The sequence below is a fragment of the Oryza glaberrima genome, chromosome 6 (assembly GCF_000147395.1).
Source record: "Oryza glaberrima chromosome 6, OglaRS2, whole genome shotgun sequence".
Classification (NCBI taxonomy): domain Eukaryota; kingdom Viridiplantae; phylum Streptophyta; class Magnoliopsida; order Poales; family Poaceae; genus Oryza; species Oryza glaberrima.
Window position 1 is genome coordinate 9,209,693 of NC_068331.1, and position 21,486 is coordinate 9,231,178.

The 21,486-nt window shown below is 35.9% G+C and overlaps 1 long non-coding RNA gene across 6 annotated transcripts; it reads right to left on the reverse strand.

Annotated features, from left to right (window-relative positions):
- Positions 1-1,384: 1,384 nt before the first annotated feature.
- Positions 1,385-21,243, reverse strand: LOC127777131 (uncharacterized). Of its 6 annotated transcripts, XR_008018257.1 has the most exons (9): positions 20,904-21,243; positions 20,651-20,825; positions 20,137-20,366; positions 19,926-20,013; positions 13,383-13,703; positions 13,214-13,279; positions 12,959-13,120; positions 12,259-12,385; positions 5,865-11,857 (listed from the first exon to the last, which is right to left on the reverse strand). It is a non-coding gene; the product is annotated as an uncharacterized LOC127777131 (long non-coding RNA). The 6 variants fall into 6 exon arrangements; XR_008018259.1 differs by lacking the exons at positions 13,214-13,279; positions 13,383-13,703 and adding an exon at positions 1,385-2,651 and having other exon boundaries at positions 11,773-11,857; positions 20,904-21,239; XR_008018258.1 differs by lacking the exon at positions 13,383-13,703 and having other exon boundaries at positions 5,866-11,857; positions 20,904-21,240.
- Between the last annotated feature and the right edge of the window lie 243 nt (positions 21,244-21,486).

Here is a 21,486-nt window from a genome sequence, read left to right on the forward strand (position 1 = left end):
AGGATATATGCTGGTGCCATTGTGCAAAAGATGCCTCAAACTCAAAATAACCATATGGCATGAGTGATTACTCGGTGGTGTTCACTGTTCAGAATGTGGAAATGGCGATTGTAAGTGGTGAGTCTATCACCACCCACCACCACTATCATGGTAAGATAGACGGACTTTTATCTTTTCCCCAAATAAAAGCCATCAAAAAAGAAACATTTATTTTGAAGTGAGATACCAAATGACGAGAAATATAATGTGAATGATTTACAATGCAAATAATTTTATTGTAATGTTTGAGAATTTAAAGTCTTTTTTAATTCCCGTTGTAACGTATGAGCATTCAACTAGTATATAATATTTTGAAGTAGCGGGCCCAGGATTTTTGTCATGGGTGTGCCCATGCTGGCTGAAGAAAGGCAAATCAAACACTGTATGCGCACAATGACACAAACGTAGTCTTAATTTTTGAAAAGTACTGGTGTAACTTGACGGTGAATTGAAGAACAAAATAACACCAAGTACAACTCAATTTGTTCAGTTACTTTCCCTCCCTGTTCTAAAGTTTTTCATCACCATTAGAAATGTGAAGCCTAGGGCATGGCCTGATGAAGCAGAATCTGATGGTGCTTTGTTAAAGAAAGAAAAAGAATACCCATGTTCTTCTTCGTATTCTAATCTGATTGATCAGCGTACAAAGCACAAAAACATGTATTCAATTTTTGAAGTTTGTACTCTCATTGATTTCACTTTTTAGCTCATTCTTAGTGAGGCACCCACAAATGTTTCAGCCCACTGAAGCATACTACGTGCTAAAATCTTTTTCGAATTTTCTGTCCGTTATAAGAGCAGGTACAATAGCAGGCTATTAGCCAGCTATAAATATATTTTAATGAGATAAAAGATGAGAGGGAAGAGAAGCGGGCTACAGATCTGAAGCCAACTACAGCACGGACTCCAAGACGCAGTGTGTATGACATGTGAGACCATATATTAATAGTATAGTAAGCAACTATTGTATAAATTGGCTATTAAATTGGCTATAGATAAATTGGAGCTAGTAGTGGGCTATACTATTAAACTTGCACTAATAACAATGTAATCTCCACAATAGTACACAATCTATACGCGACACTAGAATGAACAAATTAAATCCCTGTCCTTTCCAATTATTTTCATTTATGTTCGTCCTAATCGGGTGTATGCATGTTACATAATCTTCAGGTAAATAAAAACTAAAAGGTTTATCATATTAAGGTAGAGACAATATCTATCTGATTTTGGAGAAGAGAAGATTTGTTATTCTAATTATCTTTCTTAGTGCCTGGCCAATTGTATTTCTCTAGCTCAACTTATGAGCCATGAATAAGTTATCAAATAATACCAGTATAATATAGACAATGGTATTTCTCCAACTATGATATCATAAATCCGGCAATTTCTGAAACTGCTTCAGTTGCTTCATTCCGTGATGCCTCTCGATCCTATCTCTGCGTGCTGCCCAATTTCACTGGCATAATCCACACGAACTGTCTAAAACATAACCATCCTTGAAACCACAGAATGAATAAGTGGTACTGATCACTGATACTCCTATATGTTTCTTTGCTCATGTCTAGTAGCTTTGGCTTGCATCAAACTGTGAATTGTCCCTCTCTCTTTCCTGCTACTTTTAGAGGGGGTGCAGTAAAGAAGAGTGGTTCATTTACTGCACTGTTATTAATTTTGACCAACCATTTTATTGTATCGGCTGGCTTATTTTCTTTTAATTGTTTTTCACTACCTCGGTTATCCAATAAAATATATCTCTTATATTTTGCAACAGAGATAGTAGATAATTAGTAATATCTTTTATCTCTTTACATATTTTTTTTCTTTTTGATAAAGTTGTGTTGAATGAACATGCTGCCCATTTAGGCATTTAGTTATTAGTTATTAGTTTTGAGTAGGGTTTACAAAATCGTTTAGTCATTGAAAACCACATCCTAGCTGTTTTATTGATAGCCATGATGAACTGTTGAAATTATACGAAAAAATGAATTTATATGAACCTAGCCAATTTAATCAGTGGTTTCTAAGTGGGAACCGGCTTGATAATGAAGTGGTCATCAACACAGTGTTAAACCCTCTTATATGACTTGCATTACCTGATGCTTTTCCGTTGCAATTAAAATGTGATATCAAGAGAATTCGGTCTTTCATCGGAGGAATATAGTGAACTTTCTCACATCACTCGTAGAACTGAAATCGAAAACCTTTTTTGCCAATTATTTTAGTAGTCACAGCAAGACAATACTACAACATGGTGATGGCGTACGTACGTGGTATATGTACCGTGGCAGGAAAGGAAATTAAGCGAGGTTCCATGCTACCTAACTAGCCGTGTGGCCAAAATAATACTATTAATAAGGGAGCTGTAGGATTTATTTCTGTATTTCAGAAACAGATTAGAACAAACTAATAATTTCTGTGTATAATAAAGAGCGCATGATAAACGGAGGTACGTGTTCTTGATTAGAAGCTCTCTAAAATTGGGGGTATGTACATGCGGTAGGATCCACAGTAAGAATTAAGCCAACTGGTGTCAAATTTTTCCACAGGCGGACTGCTAAAGTACCTCACCCGTACTATGCTTCTTCAATATGTTTGCATGGACAGATAACCTAGAGCACGTACAAAAGCAGACTATAAGCCAGCTATAAATATATTTTAAGAAGATAAAATAGGAGATAGAGAAGCAGCGGGCTATAAATCTGTAGCCAGCTGCAGCATGGACTCTAAGATGCATATATGTATGATAAATGGGACCAAATGTTAATTATGTAGTATATATTTATGGGTAACTATCTATCTATTATATACTAAAAGTCTATGAAACTTCCTACAAACGCTCTCAAGCCGCCATGTGGCCTTCTACAAACGCTCTTATGTCGTCATGTGGCATTCTAAAATCTCACCGTTGATTTTTTTTTAAATCGGTGGACCCATTAAATTTTAACCATTAGATCTCCATCTAAAAAATAAATCTGGTGTCCCTACTTTTTTTTTAAAAAAAATTACCATGTTTGCTCTAACTAATATATAGAAAAAGTCTGGATCGGGCAGGAAACGTTAGTATTATTTTTTTCCTTTTTTTTTCCGGCGGCATACATACATACTCCACGTTAGTATTATTTTTTTTCCTTTCTTTTGCAAAAGTACTTTTCCTTTACACCTTCTGAAAACAGTACTACTACTACGCACATCGTACGTACACTAGGGGAGTTTAGGAGGTAGTGTTAATAGATATATAAAATCACATCTTACCGATTTAAGTGAAAATCCACAGTTAGATTTTTTTCTTTTTCTTATAATTTTTAATAATTCTTTTAATTGAGAGATATGACATGCGGTGACCTACAAGCTTTTATATGAGTGTCACGTGACAGCTTAATAGCGTTTCTAAAAAGTTTAAGGGACTTATATACTAAAAGTTAATTAAACTTCCAATAAATACTCTCAAGCCGTCATATGGCCTTCTACAAACGCTCATAAATCACCACGTGGTATTCTATAATCACACCGTCGATTTTCTTTTAAAATGGTGGACCTGTTAATTTTAACAATTAGATCTCCAATGCAAAGAAAATAAATTTGGTATCCCCACCACCAACACCTTACGTACATAAGGTAAAAAAAGGTAGTACGTACTCCTTCCATCCTCCGAATCCTCCATCATCTCCTATTTTCTAGCTAACTTATCCTATTTTCTCATTAACACTCAATATATCAAAAAAAAATTCGGACATCTAAATGATCACGACTCTCAAGTTATAATTTTATACTCAGTTTTTATCAACTGTTGTGTTATTTATAATTAAATATAAAATTCAAAATCCATATTACTCATATTTTGTTATTAAAAAATAGATCGTGCTGCCGTTCTAACTACAAATGTCAGGGCCTAATGGTACGCCCATAAACACTTCTAAGTTGATCTCGCCACGTAACACTCTAATAAATTAGAAAAATCTATAAGTATGATAAATGAAAATAAAACATCTAACCATCGCTTTCCACTTAAATCGATGGATCCACTATTTTATATGGTTAGATCTATCTTTAAAAAGAAAATCCCAAAACCCCCTCCCGTTCCTCCCATTCCTCCGATTCCTCTCTCCCTACCATTTCTTCTCTGTTCTTTTTTTTATCTCCATAGTAACTAAATCCAACATTATCTTTGTGATAAAAACAAACTCCCACAAATGGACTCCGCCTAACAAGTCTAGCCAGTTTCCCCTGTGTCATGTGCTTTTCTTCTCTTTCTCCTCAAGCTAGCACTTATAGAAACAACGTAAACTAGACTTTAAAATACTCATAAAATTTTAAATCGTATATTCATTTATGATATTTCTACACTATTATAATTTTCAACTAAATCAATAATTTAATATCTGTATTGACTTACATTGTGGACCACATCTATCCACCTTTAAGCCTCCAATAAATAAAATAGAATACTAAAATTTCTCATTAAAAAGTTAAAATATATCACCTTATGTTTTTAATAAACGGTCAACCTATTATTTATACCATGCTAGACATCTAATCACCTTCTTCCAACTACTTCTATTTCAGATTATAAGTCATTTTAAATTTTGTCAATGTGAAATTACTTGAATTAGTTTATAAAAAATATAGTAATATTTTCAACACAAAACAATCATATTATAAAAACATATTCAATTTTGAATTCAATAAAAATAATTTGGTGTTGTAAATATTGATATATTTTTCCTCAACAGTGGAAGTAGTTAATTTATCTTAACATGCATATAGGGGGGCTATTTATTTGATCATAAGTAGATGCACTTTTATAAATAAATGATCTTTTAAGGGATAAATAAATGTTCCTAAGATGATCATAATATCTAAATTATACATATGATATCTGATGTCACTAATAGATTAGAGAAAAAAATTTTAATTATATCATTTTTTTCATGTCATAACGTGTACCCCGTCTAGGATCTATTTGTCATACACAACACATTGAACACATTTAAGGGATACCTTTATCTCATGCCAAGTTGTATAGCCTTAACCCACTTATATTTCCGTTCTAGATGGCAGAGATCAAAACATTTAAGAGATGCTTGATGGAATGGAAATCTATAAAAAAAAACATGATAAAAATAATTGAAGACTGAACTTTTTTTTTCTAATTTAACATTTTCTTAAAAAAATTGATACCCATCCTAAATAGCAATGTTTTTATATTTTTGGAGTACTGAAATAATGAAAATAACTAAAATTTTAAATAAAATATAATAGAAAATTTGAATTTTTCTGTATTATGTTGGAAACAAAATCTAACATAATTTCAGTTCAAAGTATACAACCCTAAACTACAACTTGGGAGCGATAAAAGTCTTGTTTTCTAATATATTTTCTCATTGAGAAAAACATTTACCGCTAAACTGTAGTTTCATACTGCAATACTATATACACACAACTAAATCAATATTTCAACATATTCAGCCCATAATTATATGCAGTCATATTAGGCATATTTTTAATAGAAAATATCTTCAATTAATATATCCTAAAATTCATAAAAACATATATATTATACAAAAGAAAATTGTTACTCAGAGTTTAGAAAGTACAAAATTAAGTTATGCTAAATATTAAAAAAAGAAACGCATTATGTACAAATGATATATAGTTTCATATATATTTTTTCTTATAAAACCAAAACTGCATTGTTTTGAGTAATTTTAGTTTACAATTTATACGTCGGTGATGGTTACTAGCATTCAGAGAAACACCACACAAATTATTGAAAAATTAAAGATATTTACAATAGAGTAATCATAAATATTCCTAATCAAATTTCTAACACAATTAAATATGATGTCCGCGCATATGCGCGGGCTACCTTCCTAGTTGTATAAATTAGCTATAAAATTGATTATAGATGATTTAAAGCCGATAGTTGGCTATACTGTTAAACTTGATCTTAGATGAGTGGGCTTAATGGCAGCTGCCCGCCCGTGTAAACATTCAATGCATGGGACAACAGCACAGCTCGCCCACGGAAAGTGTTTTCTCAGGCAGTGGTCGTACTGGTTTGCCCAAGGCAACTTATCTCACACAAAAATGTCAGGCGCCAAAATCATAACAACTTAATCCACATTTCCAGTCAACTTACACGATATCAGAAACAATACAATTCAGCCAGTAAAGACGCTTGATTTAGACAGCATAAGACAAATAATACAATATATGTCCTAGCTTTCTTTTACTTCTTTTTCATTACCACCACTCATCGCATATATGGCATCAGATTTTGTATTGTAGATCATCATCCATGTGTTTTTTGGTATTATGTACTAATAGAGAGAAAATACACGTACATTGCAACGGGTAAAAACGTTTTTTTATCCTATACATTATAATCGACTGAATGCTTCTTGGTTTTGATCCAAACGTTCATTCCTTCCTTCCTTTTCATTTCTAGTCCTACCCCAGTCCGCTACTTCTATCTACTCGGCCTACCTCTTTTCGGCTCAGTCCACAAGTGAACCTGTAGGCCCAACTTGAATAGTCTCGTGCCCGTACCATGACGGAGCTGATCCTCCCATCAAATCCGGTAATCCGCTCGAGCTCGCATAGTACCGTGCCGGTATGATGATGGAGTTGATCCTCTCCGTCAAATACGGTCGAATCTTTCTCGATCTCCAAAATTGTTGAGGGATTTTGATCCACTCGATTTTCTTTTTCTATTTTTATTAAAATCGAAGCAATCCGCAAAACTTGGGATAAAAATGATGAATTGAAAGGGGAATTCAAGGGGAAAATGGTGAGAGAGTAGTGGGGAATCGGTTTTTGCAATCAATTGGATAAGGAAACGCATGGCGGCGGCGCTAGGGTCCGGACTGATAAAAAACCGCAAAAAAAAAAGCGAAACCGGAAAAACGATGAAAAAAAGAGGAAAAAACGGCGCAAAGAAAATAAAACAGAAAAAAAAATAAAACAGACGAAAAACCCCGGAAAAAAATGGTGAAAGAGAAACATGTGAAAAGAAAATAAAATGGAAAAAAGGGAAAAAAAGAAACGGATGAAAATTATTTTCTTCGCCCTTTTTTATGATTTTTTTGCTGTGCTGGGCTTCTGTTTTACAATCGTTTTGCTGCACCTTTTTTTTCGTCCGCTTTTTGTAAGTACGGACAAGAATTGGTCGGTTTTTTTTGCCACACATTTTTTCGTCCTTTTTTTATTTTTTTTCGCGCCGGGCTCTTTTAATTACAATCGGACTTTTTTATCACTTTTTTTATTAAGGGACGAAGAAAACATCTCAAACTTTTTAAGTAGTAAAGATTCAACCTACTTATTCTTCCTTAGATTATTGTTCGATGGTTATTAATTAGGTGCCACTGGACAGGAACTACCTCTTACCTAGTTTATTCTTACAGTTTGACAACCTCTTTCTTTAAAGAAATTTATCTTGGTTTATGTACTTATTATATCCATCCATAATAAGTTTGACAACCTCCAAAATAGCTGATTTAGCTGGGAGTAGAACCACTCCACCAACATAGCTTATTCTTGGAAAACCACTCCACCAACGGTATTCATCTTTGTCTATCCCCTTGCATATATCACCATATTTTTAGGGGGTCTCCTGTTGTCGTGGATTAAGAATTATGGTGGGGAAATTTTTATAGGAGAGAGAATAAGTGAAGGAAGGGTATATTTTTATTAGATTGCCACACCATCCGCTATGTGGGCGTGCCATGTCAGACACCAAGACAAAACCAGTTGAAATTGACCGGAGGTTAAAGCGCGCAGATTGAATAGTTAGCAGATGTATTTTTTTTCGTATCATAGTTTAGGGGGCTAAAATGTACTTTCATAATAGTTTAGAGGATAAATCAGACTTAACCCTAAACAACATACTCTTTCAGCTTGGACAAACTTTTACTTTCTCTTGGTTTACATATTTGTTATTCCATCCAAAACAAGTTTTTCCAGCTAGGGAGTTAAGAACCGTTAGAAATTAAAGTTCTTGGAGTAATCTAAGATCCCTCGTGCACTATCCTGAATGTTTTCAGAGGTTTGCCTTCCTATGGTTGAAAGCTTGGGCACGACTACTTTATCTACAGCAAACTAGCATCTCCTGCATGCCCTGGTCTCCGTGAACCACTTCATAAACATGGCTGATTTAGGTGGGTGTACAACCATCCGGTGACAAATCTATTTCAGACTTGCTTCTTTCCATGATACCTCCCGATCCAACACCTTCGCCTGCTCAGCTACCCGGTTCAATTAATTAACTGGCATAATCCAGACGATCGAACTGTTTCTCTTGGAAACAACCTTTACTAGCTTGAAACTTCTGAATTTCTGCTACAAAGTACATGTAGTGTTTTGTTCGCTCTCCTTTCTGGTAAATTTGGCTCGCCTTAAATAGTGCAGCGTCCCTCTTCTTTCCTGCTACTTTTAAAGGGGTGCAGTGATTTATGTGCTGCAAGCACTGTCATTATTTTTGAGCAACCATATACTCCCTCCGTCCCTAAATATTTGACGCCGTTGACTTTTTTAAACATGTTTTACCGTTGGTCTTATTAAAAAAATAAATAATTATTAATTTTTTTCCTATCATTTGATTCATTGTTAAATATACTTTTATGTGTACATATAATTTTACATATTTCACAAAAGTTTTTTAATAAGACGAACGGTCAAACATATTTAAAAAAGTCAACGACGTTAAATATTTAGGGATAGAGAGAGTACGTATTCTCATAGAATTCAGCATGGTAGTATCCCGCAAAACAATGTAACCCACAAAGCATTTCTCATTTTTAAAATCTCTTTGTATCTGAGAGGTAGTTAAAGGTACTTAAAAATGTAAAATTTGATATCTCATATTAATTTTGGTGCTGAGAGGTACCAAATTTAACAATAAAAAATAAGGCACCTACCGGTATATTCCCAAGGATCACAAAATTACTATTCCTCGTTTAGTCATTTTTTAATATTTTTATGGTTGTACTATATCTTGATAATATATATATATATATATATATATATATATTCCATGTATTTAATTGTTTTTTCCAAATACAAAGGAGACGTGCATATCATTTCATTAGAGGAAAAAAATGGTGGAGAACAAAAATCCCCCATCACGGTCTTACAAGAAAAAAAAAGCCAAAAAACATACCCATGCCGACCTCTCTACGGAGCTAGCACTATAGCCATAGTGAATAGCTCACGTAGCCGCGATACCCCTGGCGAGCACCAAAGGGCTCCCTTGCTAGCCACCGCTTGAAGAACAATCTCCACACTAGGGACAGCTCCACTAAATTAAGACAGTCCATATTTGATTTTTCTAACCATTACACATTTGCCATTGCACTACCATCGCCGGAACAACATACAACTAGAAGATGAAGTCATGAAGAACATGTGCATTGGTGCTTGTTGAGAGATTGTTCTCTTTTATCTTGTCAAGTACTTAGGTCAGTTTAAGAAGCCAGGATTTTTTTTAAAAAAAACTATGCAAACTACACAAGTTTTGCATGGATTCAAGTGTACAATGAAATTACATGGTGCAAAAGATATCACGAGATTTTTAATCATGTAAGTCTTAGCAGGGAGTGGATGCGTATTTCTTTGAGAGAGATCGCTTTATAGCTTTTTTCATCTTCATCATTTTTCCTGTATGGAATCAACTGCTTTCGAAATTTGAATTTTGAAACTTATTTTTTTATCGATTATAGTATATTTTTAACGTAGTTTCTGCTTTAGCATGGGCTTTTAATTCGCTAAGGACACGCATATAGAAGTTTTACTTATAAATTACTTTGTAGTATATCTATTATATACTAAAAGTCCATTAAACTTTCTACAAACGCTCTCAAGCCGCCACTTGGCGCTCTAATAAATTAGAGAAATAGAAAAAATTCTAGAAAAAAAGCAAAACATCTGACCCTCGATTTTCACTTAATATAGCGGACCCATTATTTTGCACCATTAGATCTATATTAAACAAAAGAAACCAAAATCCCATCCTCTCCCGCTCCCCTTATGGGCCTCCACTCCTCACGTAAAATGTAAAGCACGTACTCCCTCAACCTCTCTTTTCTTCATTCCATCCATCTTCTAATTTTTTAGATAATAATTTTATTATACAAAAAATAATTAGATAACTAAATAATTATAAATATGTACTTTCCTCTTTTTTGCCGTCCGGTTTTTTCGTGGTTTTCTACCCCGGTTTTTTCTGTCCGATTTTTTGGGCCGGCCAGTTTTTTCACGGTTTTCTGGCCTGGTTTTTTTTCGTTTTTTTGACCGTCCGGAATTTTCACGGTTTTCTGGCCCGGTTTTTTTCGTTGATTTTTTTCTGTCCGGTTTTTTTCGCGGTTTTCTACCCTTTTTTTTCGGCTATTTTTTTGGCTGTCCGGTTTTTTTACCGTGGTTTTTTTTTTCCATCCGATCGAGTTCAAGCACAAATTGAGTAGGATACAAACAGATGGCCCAAAAATTACACACAGTCCAAATAATAGAAATTACATACCGAATTACATACAGAATCCAACTATTAAAATTACATGCCTGAGTAGGTTACAAACATCTTATCAACCTATATAAAAAACTGAAATCACAGATCACAAATAAGACTCATATGCACCCAAAATTTGGTGTGGATACTGAGCAATCTCTCGCTCGGCACTAATATATGCCCCCAAATTTGTTTTATTTTTCAAAGTGAGCAATTTCTGGTTCAACGTGATACTAAATCTACGTTTATGATGGATGAAGGTAATTCTTTAGCCCTTAATGATGCACATACTAAGAATTGCATTTATTTTTTGGCATAACTTTTGGAACAATCACAATTGAATCTAGATATTCAATTATTCCTATGATCTCGTAGACTGGAATTTGTAAACTATTCTTCTACTTCCTACTCACTACCTTCCCACATTTTACCTGAATTATTGAGTAAATTCAGACAAAGTTAATTACATATAGCAAGCATTAGCAGCAATTATTTTTCACTCTTAACATACACACAAATGAAAAGGTTAGAACCAGATTAATTTTATTTAGAATGATCCAAAGTTAGTTCTTTGCATCAACTCTGCCATGTCAAATGTAGTAGGAGCAAGAACAACTACTCCACTATATGCAATTCTAATATGAAATAAAGACAGATAGTGGCATGCAAAATACTCATACATATGCATCATGCATCCAGATCAAGTTTATCCGAGATTGCTTCCATGATTGCGTGGTGGCACTCAAAATCACAGCTAACTAAGTGCAATTCAGAGGTATTATTATCATTTAGAGGTTGAACATCCACACCCACATAATAGTATAGATCTTAGTGTCCACACAAGCTAGAAGTACTTACTTCAGTACGAGTAGTAGTACTCCCTCCGTCCCAGTATAGTGGACGTTTTTGACTTTGTACTTTCAACGTTTGACCATTCGTTTTATTTGAAAAATTAGTGCAAATATAAAAAAAGATAAGTCATATGTAAAGTACTTTTGATAATAAAGCAATTGACAAACAAAATAAATAATAATTCCAAAATTTTTTGAATAAGACGAATGATCAAAAATTATAAACAAAAACTCAAAAAGACAAGTAATATGGGACGGAGGTAGTATCATTTAGAGGTTGACTATCCATATGACCACATCCAATGAATAGTACAGACCATAAAACATCATGCAACACAAACAAGCAGGAAGGAGTTGAGGTTGAGAGACCATAAAACTTACATATTTCCAACTGGCGGCAGCGCAAAACACCTACCCTGCTTCTCCTCCACTCCCAAAGTTCATGTCCGCCATTGAAAATAAACTTCTACAGGAATCAACATAGGAAAATGATTAGCACATAGGAAAATGATTAGCACAATAGGATACCATTCAATATTGGAATATCATATTAGTGTCAAAATAATAAAGTGATCTAATCTCCTGCAGCTCAATAAAACGAACAAAAACAGCTGTAAAATCGTAAGACATCAATGAGCAATATAATTGAGCGCCACAGAGTAGATCATCATGAAAACCTTAGAACGCCCCCAGAAATAAAGGGATAGAAAGGAAAGCAGAGGCCCTCACGAAAAGATAAAAGAAAATGAAAAGCACAGCTGGCTTAGACCAATAGACAGAGTAAGACCACGAGAGGTCATTTTTTACGTAAGGAATAGGCTCTAGGAAAGCTGCCTGGAAAAGTAGGAATGAAAGCAGAATGCTTACCAGCTTCGAAAGATAGGACTGCGAGACTAGGACATGAAGGAGAGTTCCTGCTATTCCATAGGGACTTGACAGATTCTCATACACCAATATGGCCTTCTAGCTAGAACAGACACATCATGCAGACCTTCTGGTCAGAGAGATAAATTACTTGAGAATCAAGCAAGAAGCACCATACACTAGAAATTGACTTCTTCTAATTATTTAACATAATGTAAACTAATTATTTGTTTTTACCAGTACATAATCTCCTAATCAATATCTTGCTAGATAAATATACTTTGCAGGCTATTCTTTTAGATAGAACATCTAAAGGTCTCTTCTAATTTTGCTATTTTTGGTTGAGTTTTGATCTCCTGAACTTTGTTAATGTTTCAAAAGTTAGTGTTTTGTCACTATAAACTTGATGGAATTCTACTTTGTGATAGAACCTTGAAATCTATTATATATCATGTAGATCAGTCATTCTATTCTTAATGGCCTAAACTTATTGTGCACGCAGATATCCTCGCGCTATTGTTTTATTATTTAAATACATTATATTTTCTTAATTGTGAAGCTTTTTAATTCATCGAAAAGACATAAGATTACCCATGTGTGTAGAGTGTAAATTACAATCCACAGTTACCACCTAAGTTTATATTCATCTCAATATTCCATAAGTTGTAGAGCTACAAAAGATATATAATACTTTGCTTCTCACCATTGTTTTCGAGAAGATACATCACGCTTTTGTTGTTGATAATGTTTATCTACACAGCTTCATCTTCCAAAGTTGATACCATGCCATCTGGGTCATCATCCCCATTCTTGGATCCCAATGCAAAAGGAAGACAAAGAGATAGGGAGCGGTATGCACAAATGCCTGACGAAAAGAAGCAAGGGTTACTTAAAAAACGTCGTGAAGCCTATAAACGAAAAAAGGATTCAAATGTCCTTCCAAATGTAAAGAACCCACATTGCATCAATTTTGAAGATGATCAACCAAGCTCATCACATGCTACACAATCCGGTCAAACATGCCCTGTTCAATTAAATGGTACATCATGGTTTTTATACCTCCACTAAATCTAATAAAGTTAAACAATATATGCTTGCAGTTTTTTTACTAACAAATGATTTGACACCTTCAACAGACGAGTTTCACCATCAGATGCAGTCACAATGTACTCATGATACTCCTAAACCAGAGAGTAGAACATTGATAATTGAAAAAAAAGGTCAACTGACAGGGCGTATTATGAAAATTTGACACCCGAGCAAAGACAAGCTAAGATAGCAAAGGTTAATGCTAACAAAGCATTGCGACGCAACACTCCAAGCCAATATTCCATTGCAATGGAGAACCCTGGATATGTTGCATCAAGCATGTCACCAAGGAAGCATATAATACACGGAGAAAGACAGGCATTGTTAGCCCATCGCAATGAAAGCTTCAGAAGACCCTTCTGTAAGTGCAGAACCAGCCAATGTTATTGACTCCACTAATCAGCCAAGTGTAACAAATAATGGTGAGAATCCAATATTAAAAATTTGGTTCATGTTATATATTAGATAACAATGTTTTTTAAACAAACATTCTATATTTAATATCACAAGGTACCAACGATGTACAGCCTCCATCACAATCATTCTTCAATGATGATGGTAACATTCTCAGCTATATTTGTGGTTTATTTTCAATATAGTCAGAGCAGTTTATGTAGTCACCAATTTCAATACAGGTGATGGTGAAGTCATTTCAATCTAGCATCCCTGATATGTATGATGTTGTGTATAGCAACATACCACAGAGCACTCATATGTTGAAACCAGTTGAAAATTGTGGATTTTGTGGTGCAAAGAAGTTTGAGCATGAACCAAAGGGCTTCTGCTGTCGAAGTGGACAAATTAGACTAACAAATCAAGACACGCCTCCTGAACTCATGAAGCTATGGACAAGTGATGATTCAGTTGCCCAACATTTTCGCGACAACATAAGATTCTTCAATGGGCATTTCTCATTCACTTCTCTTTATTGCCACCTTGACAGAGAGACAACTAACATGAGCAGAAGTGGTATTTATACGTTTCGAGCTCATGGTCAGATATATCACAATATACATTCATTTGGCAGTGATGGTTCAACAACATAAGGTTCTTCAATGGGCATTTCTCATTCACTTCTCTTTATTGCCACCTTGACAGAGAGACAACTAACATGAGCAGAAGTGGTATTTATACGTTTCGAGCTCATGGTCAGATATATCACAATATACATTCATTTGGCAGTGATGGTTCAGACCCAAAACATCTGCAACTATACTTCTATGATGACGATCCCAGCCTAGAGCATCAGTACTGTCATTGTCGTCTAGAGTTATACGAACAAGATAAAGGCGTAATTGACATTCTGACCAATATTCCACGCGGTAATCCATACTCTGAACAGTTTAGGAGTTTGGGACAAGCTGAGAATCTCGAGGACTACCGAGTGATGCTGAACCTTGATCAGAAGTTGGATCAAAGAACGTACAACGAGCCAATAACTTCAGAAGTGGCCGCGGTGTGGGTTGAAGGAAACGAGCGTAGAAAGACCTTTGATAAGAGCGTAATCTTACATGGGAACAACAATGAAGTACAAGGAATCCGATCATATCATGCATGCTATGATCCGTTGTCTTATCCAGTATTTTTTCCCAGAACTGAGTTAGGTTGGCATGCCGAAATACAAAAAAAATGGTGTTAACATTGAAGACGTGATTAAAGCCCGTGGGAATCGTAATAATAATGATGACCTAGGTTAGTATTCCGTATACACGTGTTGTAACCATCATGTTTTCTTATTATACTTATTTAAACATGGCACTAACTTTTAATGTGGCATGTGATATGCAGATTCAGGTAATAGACTATGTGTTTCTGTGAGAGATTACTACTGCTACAAGTTCCAAATGCGACCTGGCATATTCAACCCTATATTACATGGTGGACGTCTTTTCCAACAGTTTGCGGTTGATACATACATCAAGATTGAGAGCTCACGATTAGACTACATATTTAATCATCAAAAAGAAATAAGGGCAGATCTATATCAAGGTTTGCTTGATAGCATTCATGCTGGAGAGAATAGAGGGAATGCAGTTGGCAAACGGACAGTTCTTGCTAAATCATTTATCGGTGGACTTCGAGATAAATTACGTCGATACCTAGATGCAATGGCTTTAGTTCGAAAATATGGAAAACCAGATGTCTTCCTCACAATGACTTGTAACCCAAACTGGGAAGAGATTACCCGTGAACTTGAATTTGGCCAAACACCTCAGGATCGCCCAGATCTCATCATGCGCATTTTTAAGGCGAAGCTCGAGGAAATGAAAACACAGTTGTTTCAAAAGGGCATTCTTGGTATTGTGAAAGCATATACCTATGTTGTTGAGTTCCAAAAAAGAGGCCTACCACACGCCCACTTCTTATTGATCATGAATGGAAAATATAAATACACGTGTCCAGAGCAATACGACCGGATCATCTCTGCTGAGCTTCCAGATCAACGAAAGTACAAAGAGTTTTACACGATGGTTGTGAAACATATGATGCATGGTCCTTGCGGAAATTTGAACCGTAATTGCCAATGCACAAAGAACCGACCTTCATGCAAGAATGGTTATCCTAGGCCTTTCAATGCAATTACTACTACAGGCAAAGACTCATACCCCTTGTATAGAAGACGTGATGATGGGCGTACTGCAATAGTACGGAAATGTGAACTAGATAATAGGTGGGTTGTTCCTTACAACCCTTACCTCTTACGGATGTTCAACTGCCACATAAATATTGAGGTATGCTCAAGCATAAAGGCTGTGAAGTATTTGTTCAAATACATTTACAAAGGTCATGATCGTGCATCTGTATCTATGAATGGAGTAAATAATGAAGGTGACATTGATGAGATCAGGCAATATAGGGATGCAAGGTGGGTGACACCTCATGAAGCTTTGTGGAGAATATATGGTTTCGAACTAAGTAAGATACATCCGCCTGTGATGCAACTACAGCTTCATCTGCCTAACATGCACATGGTTGCATATCAAGGCAAAAAAGACATTCAGGAAGTGCTTGAACAAGATGGTGTTGAGAAGTCAATGTTGACTGCATACTTTGAAGCGAATAGGTTACATAAGGAAGCACGAGACATATTGTACCGTGATTTTCCAGAGCATTATACTTGGCAGTCAGGAAAGAATGGAAAGTTTTGGCAAAAGAGAAAAATAATTGCTATCTTTCAAGTTGGTAGAATCGTTACGGCTCATCCAGCTGAAGGTGAACGATACTATCTTCGGGTTCTCTTAAACCACGTAAAAGGCGCAACAAGCTTTGAAGACCTACGGACAGTTGATGGTGAAATATTGCCATCCTTTCGTGAAGCCGCGGAAAGAAGGGGTTTAATTGAAGCAGACAATACACTAGACGAATGTCTAACAGAAGCCGAGTCGTTCCAAATGCCATCCTCACTACGAAGACTCTTTGCAACAATTCTTGTGTTTTGTGAGCCTAGCGATGTCCGGGTAGTCTGGAACAATCACCACGATTATGTAAGTACACCTACTTATACGAATTTCTATTTTAATCATCTTCATTTAAATGTACCAAAATATTATCGTTTGAATCTCCAGGTCGTCGGTGCCTACATATACTGTATAAGGGATCAAGCACAGCTACATGGCAAAAATGATGGAAAATCATATTTTGAAACCCCGTTAATCTCAAGACTGCTCAAGCGAGATGGTGAACTTGGAATACCTGAGAACGACGATGTACATGGCAATTTTATTACAAACAAAGCAAGAGACTATCTAACACATGAACTGGTAAGTTCAATCTCTAAATCTTACAAGTTCTACATTTAATATGTTTTAATTCCATTATTATATATATACATATATGAACCTAACCCAATGTCTTGTTTAGATTTACATTCCAGTAAACATAGAAATCAACCATTGGTATTTAGCTGTCATCAACGCAAAAAAACGTGAGATACAGGTACTTGATTCAAAGTGTTGGAAGCATCAACGTAAGATACAGGTACTTGATTCAAAGTGTTGGAAGCATCAACGTACTGACCTCACTACTACGGTTAGTAATTGACATCAATATTCCATTTAAATTAACCTTTCACTTATGCTGTCTACCACTAATACTAATAATCCAATAGCTGCAAGGTCTAGAGTATCACTTCAGCAGTCTTGAACGGCAGCAAAACGTCGGTACACGTAACTGGAAAGACCTCCGTGTTACAACATGGCCAATAACAGAACAACTACGCGAGCCTATGCAAACAGATGGGTATATTACAATTCATACGCTTTTTACATTACACTAAATGTTATTTATTAATTACTGTACTCAAATTTCTATAATCATGCAGCGCATCATGTGGTCTATTTATGCTCAAATACATGGAGTCCTGGACAGGAGATGCACTATCTCATACTATTACACAGGTGCATATATTTCCTAAGGAACAAAAGTTGTTAATCGAATGCTATTTTTTTTACTAATAATCAATGTTCATTGCTACTGCGCAGGAACATATGTCTCTTTTCAGATCCAAGCTAGCTAGCATACTAATACGTTGGAAAACAAACACAGCACAAACAACTCCAAGATCTGAACAAAGTAATGAAGTTGGAGATGATTCTGATTGTGTTGAAATATTCAGCAGTCCAGATAATGAAATGAAATTCACATCTAAGAAACGCATTGACAACTCCCAAGAATCAAAACCATCGTCCAATCAAGCTAAATACCAATCACTGATGTCTGTCCTTTCTAGGATGGGGAAAAATGAGTTAATAAGTGGCCTTTGCAACTACATTAAATCAATTGATTGCACAGAAACCTCACAGTAACTCTCTCTCTCTCTCCCTCTCTCTCTATGTGTGCATACACACACACACACACACAATTCATAACATTCATTTTTCCCTCGGTTTTTAATTTTACAGGAAAGTTTGGGTTCAAACATCCAAACCATACTCTATTAGACTGACTCTTCAAAAACTCCAAGGAATACTAAAGGAGGGTGAGCCAATGGACCATGATTGTTTCAACATAATCGTACGAAAACTCGCATCTGATGATATCCAATTTATGAAAAAAAAACAAAGGAGCAATATCAAAACACTATCTCGTTATGCGATTTTGGGTGAGCTTTTACAATTACATATATTCAACCCTTTTGCTCATGTATTTTAATACATCACTTTTGTATTCCGTATAGAAAATTATTGATTTTGGACGACACCCGGACTACCGTAAAAAACTCAATGTTGAACAATTGGTGGATTCAGTTTGTAACGGGCACGGTATTGACTACAATATTTCAAAATACAAATTGGTAGGTTACGTTAGCTTTGAATTGATAGTTAACAAATAAATTTATGATGTCCTAACAGTTAGCCCTTTTGCAGATCCTGATACCAACAGATTATTGTGGTACCTTCGTTCTTATTATATTGGATCAGGAAACCAGAACTCTATATATATTAGATCCGATCCCGCTTAATCCTATTTATGAAAATAACCCAAACGCAAGATATACAAAAAGCTTTTATGTATCGGTGAATACTTGGCAAAGGCCATGGTTAAAGCATGCCCTAGATCGAGATGGAATGTAGATATCAATCTATGGCGACAAATAATCCTCCCAAACGTTTCGATTCGGAACAGGTAAAATATTTATTACTTATTAATCAGGATTTAAGTTCGTCTTCTTAATCATATTTCTACATAGACTACTCTGTTTATTTTTATTCCGAATTCCAAAAACATTTAGTTGGACTCCATTTTATTTTTTTTTACAATATAATCCTACCAGGGAACTATCTGGCTATTTTGTTTCACTCTTCATGCAAACATGGAAATATAATGAACTATTATTGCCAGATTTTCAGGTCAGTATCAAGACTATTAACATTAATTTTATTTTAAATAAAGTATATTAACATATATGAATCTAACCTTAATAATTATATACAGGATGGCAACGAACTACGGAAGTATTTTTTGGCACAGTTATTGGCGTTCCAAGACAACGAATGTGAAGGCAATATGCCTGATGGTGTACGAGACTTGCTAAAATGTATCACAAATAATATAAATTAGAAATAGTTGTTATATTTTAAGTATACTTCATAAAAACATACTGTAATCAGTGTCTCTGATGGGATACCTATCTATGTACAATTAATGTTATACAGCTATGTATTAATTTCTCTCTATATATGCTGAAATGTTAATGTTTCCTATTTCAAAAAACAATATCACCCCAAAACATATGCATTGAACAAATATGGAGTTACAGGTTTTTAATTAATATATAGTCGCACCTCTCCACCGACACATGTGCTCTTAGTTCATCCACTCAAACCAATGAAATCAAATTAACTAACTGTTCTGTTTTTTTTTAAAAAAAACTACTCTTATGCAGTATAAAAAGTACTAGAATACAAAAGCAATCTTAAAAAACATATATACTGGAAGGTGAGATATAACTTGTGCGTGTGTGTGTATGTTGTGCGGGGAATAAAAAATGAATAACAAGAGTTAAAAGACTTAGAATGAGATTTACTGATTTAATTTGCAATATCAACATTTCAAATTAAGAATTGGAAACTTCCGCGTACCTGTCAAACATCGTACGCCGCAATCAACCATCAAACACCCTATAAACAGCTTCTCTCTGCATAGCAGCATAGTGCATATGCACTTAGGCTGTCCAGCAAAAATAAGACAATTACTCAGTTACATACTACTGAGAAGTAATAGGAACAAGCAAATACTGAAAAGTAGCAAAGGAGCGAGTCTTGAGGCCACAAGGAGCCTTCATTGTGTTACCATGCATCGGGTCGGTAACCCATGTTACTATCTGGACAGCAACATGAACAGCATGTATGAGGTGAGGGAGTTTCACTCTCATGTTTTCAGGTAATGCTTGCTCATAGGGAAGAAGAAGGCACCCATGTGATGTCCAGAATTCTGTTGTCATAATAGGGTGATCCATAGTGAGTCCATCAGCTGACATGAACCCCAAAGCCTCATCAACTCTGTGAGCCAACTCCATGTACCTGTTCAACATTGTACAAGAAATGCAGTGGTCAGCATATGCCTGTGGCTTAAATGAATTAAATGAATCAATTCATCTGAGAAATATTCAATGAAGAGTTGGGGACAGTTTAAGATCAAGGTAACCACCTGTCACCCTGTTCACTATGCTATGTTCCAAATTAATCAGCATGGAAATACACTGGTGTTCTGCAATTCCCCCATTTCAAAAACAGAATTGCTCCAACGCAAGATGATCCCAAGATTTCACATGACCAACATGATATATTATCTTAAAAAACATTACCATAGGCGGCAGTGGCTGGAACTGACGGCGAATCAAGGACATCAGTAACTGGCAGGAACGGTGCAGGCGAGCTCTCGAACTCGGCGGCCCGCAGCCAGGCCTCGAGAGCCGACTGGACGACCAGAAGAAGCACCAACGGGACGTCGAGCCGGACATTCGTCCACTGTACCAGATCCTGAGAAATCCAACAAAACAAAGACCAATCAGACCAAATAGTGATCATGGAGGACATCACGAGACAAGAAAAACCCACCGGATCCGGCATCCACGACTCGCTCAGCCTCCCCGTCTTCGACCACTCCCTCCGCCTAAAGGCCAAAGCCGCCCGAATCCGCTCGGCACTGAACTGCACCGTTGTGGCAGCTCAATCCACCGTTGGGGAGCTCGATCTGCCATCAGCGTTGATTGATTCGCCACCCAACGCCGACGACGGCTGGGACCGAGGTCGGGGGAGGTGGATCTGTCGTCGGGAAGCTCAGAGAAGGCCGATCCATCGCCAGCGAGCTCGGGGGAGTTGGATCCGTCGCCGGTGGCCTTGGATATGTACCCACGCAGGTCCCATGTTCCTCCTTTTCTTTTTGTTTTCTTTGTGAAATCAAAAAAGCAATACGCCGTTAAAAAGTTTGAACTCAGCTCAAAACTATAGTTTGTATTTAAAATTAAAATTCAAACCTCCTTTGGATCATAGGAAAAAAAAGTGTGCGATTGGGATTACTATTGATTGTATCACTATACCGTCCTTTAATTTGCATGAATACATTATAGTAAGTCTGATGAAAAATTCGTATCCTACCGAGACCATGCAAAAATAAACATAGGAAAGTTTAAGTCCATTA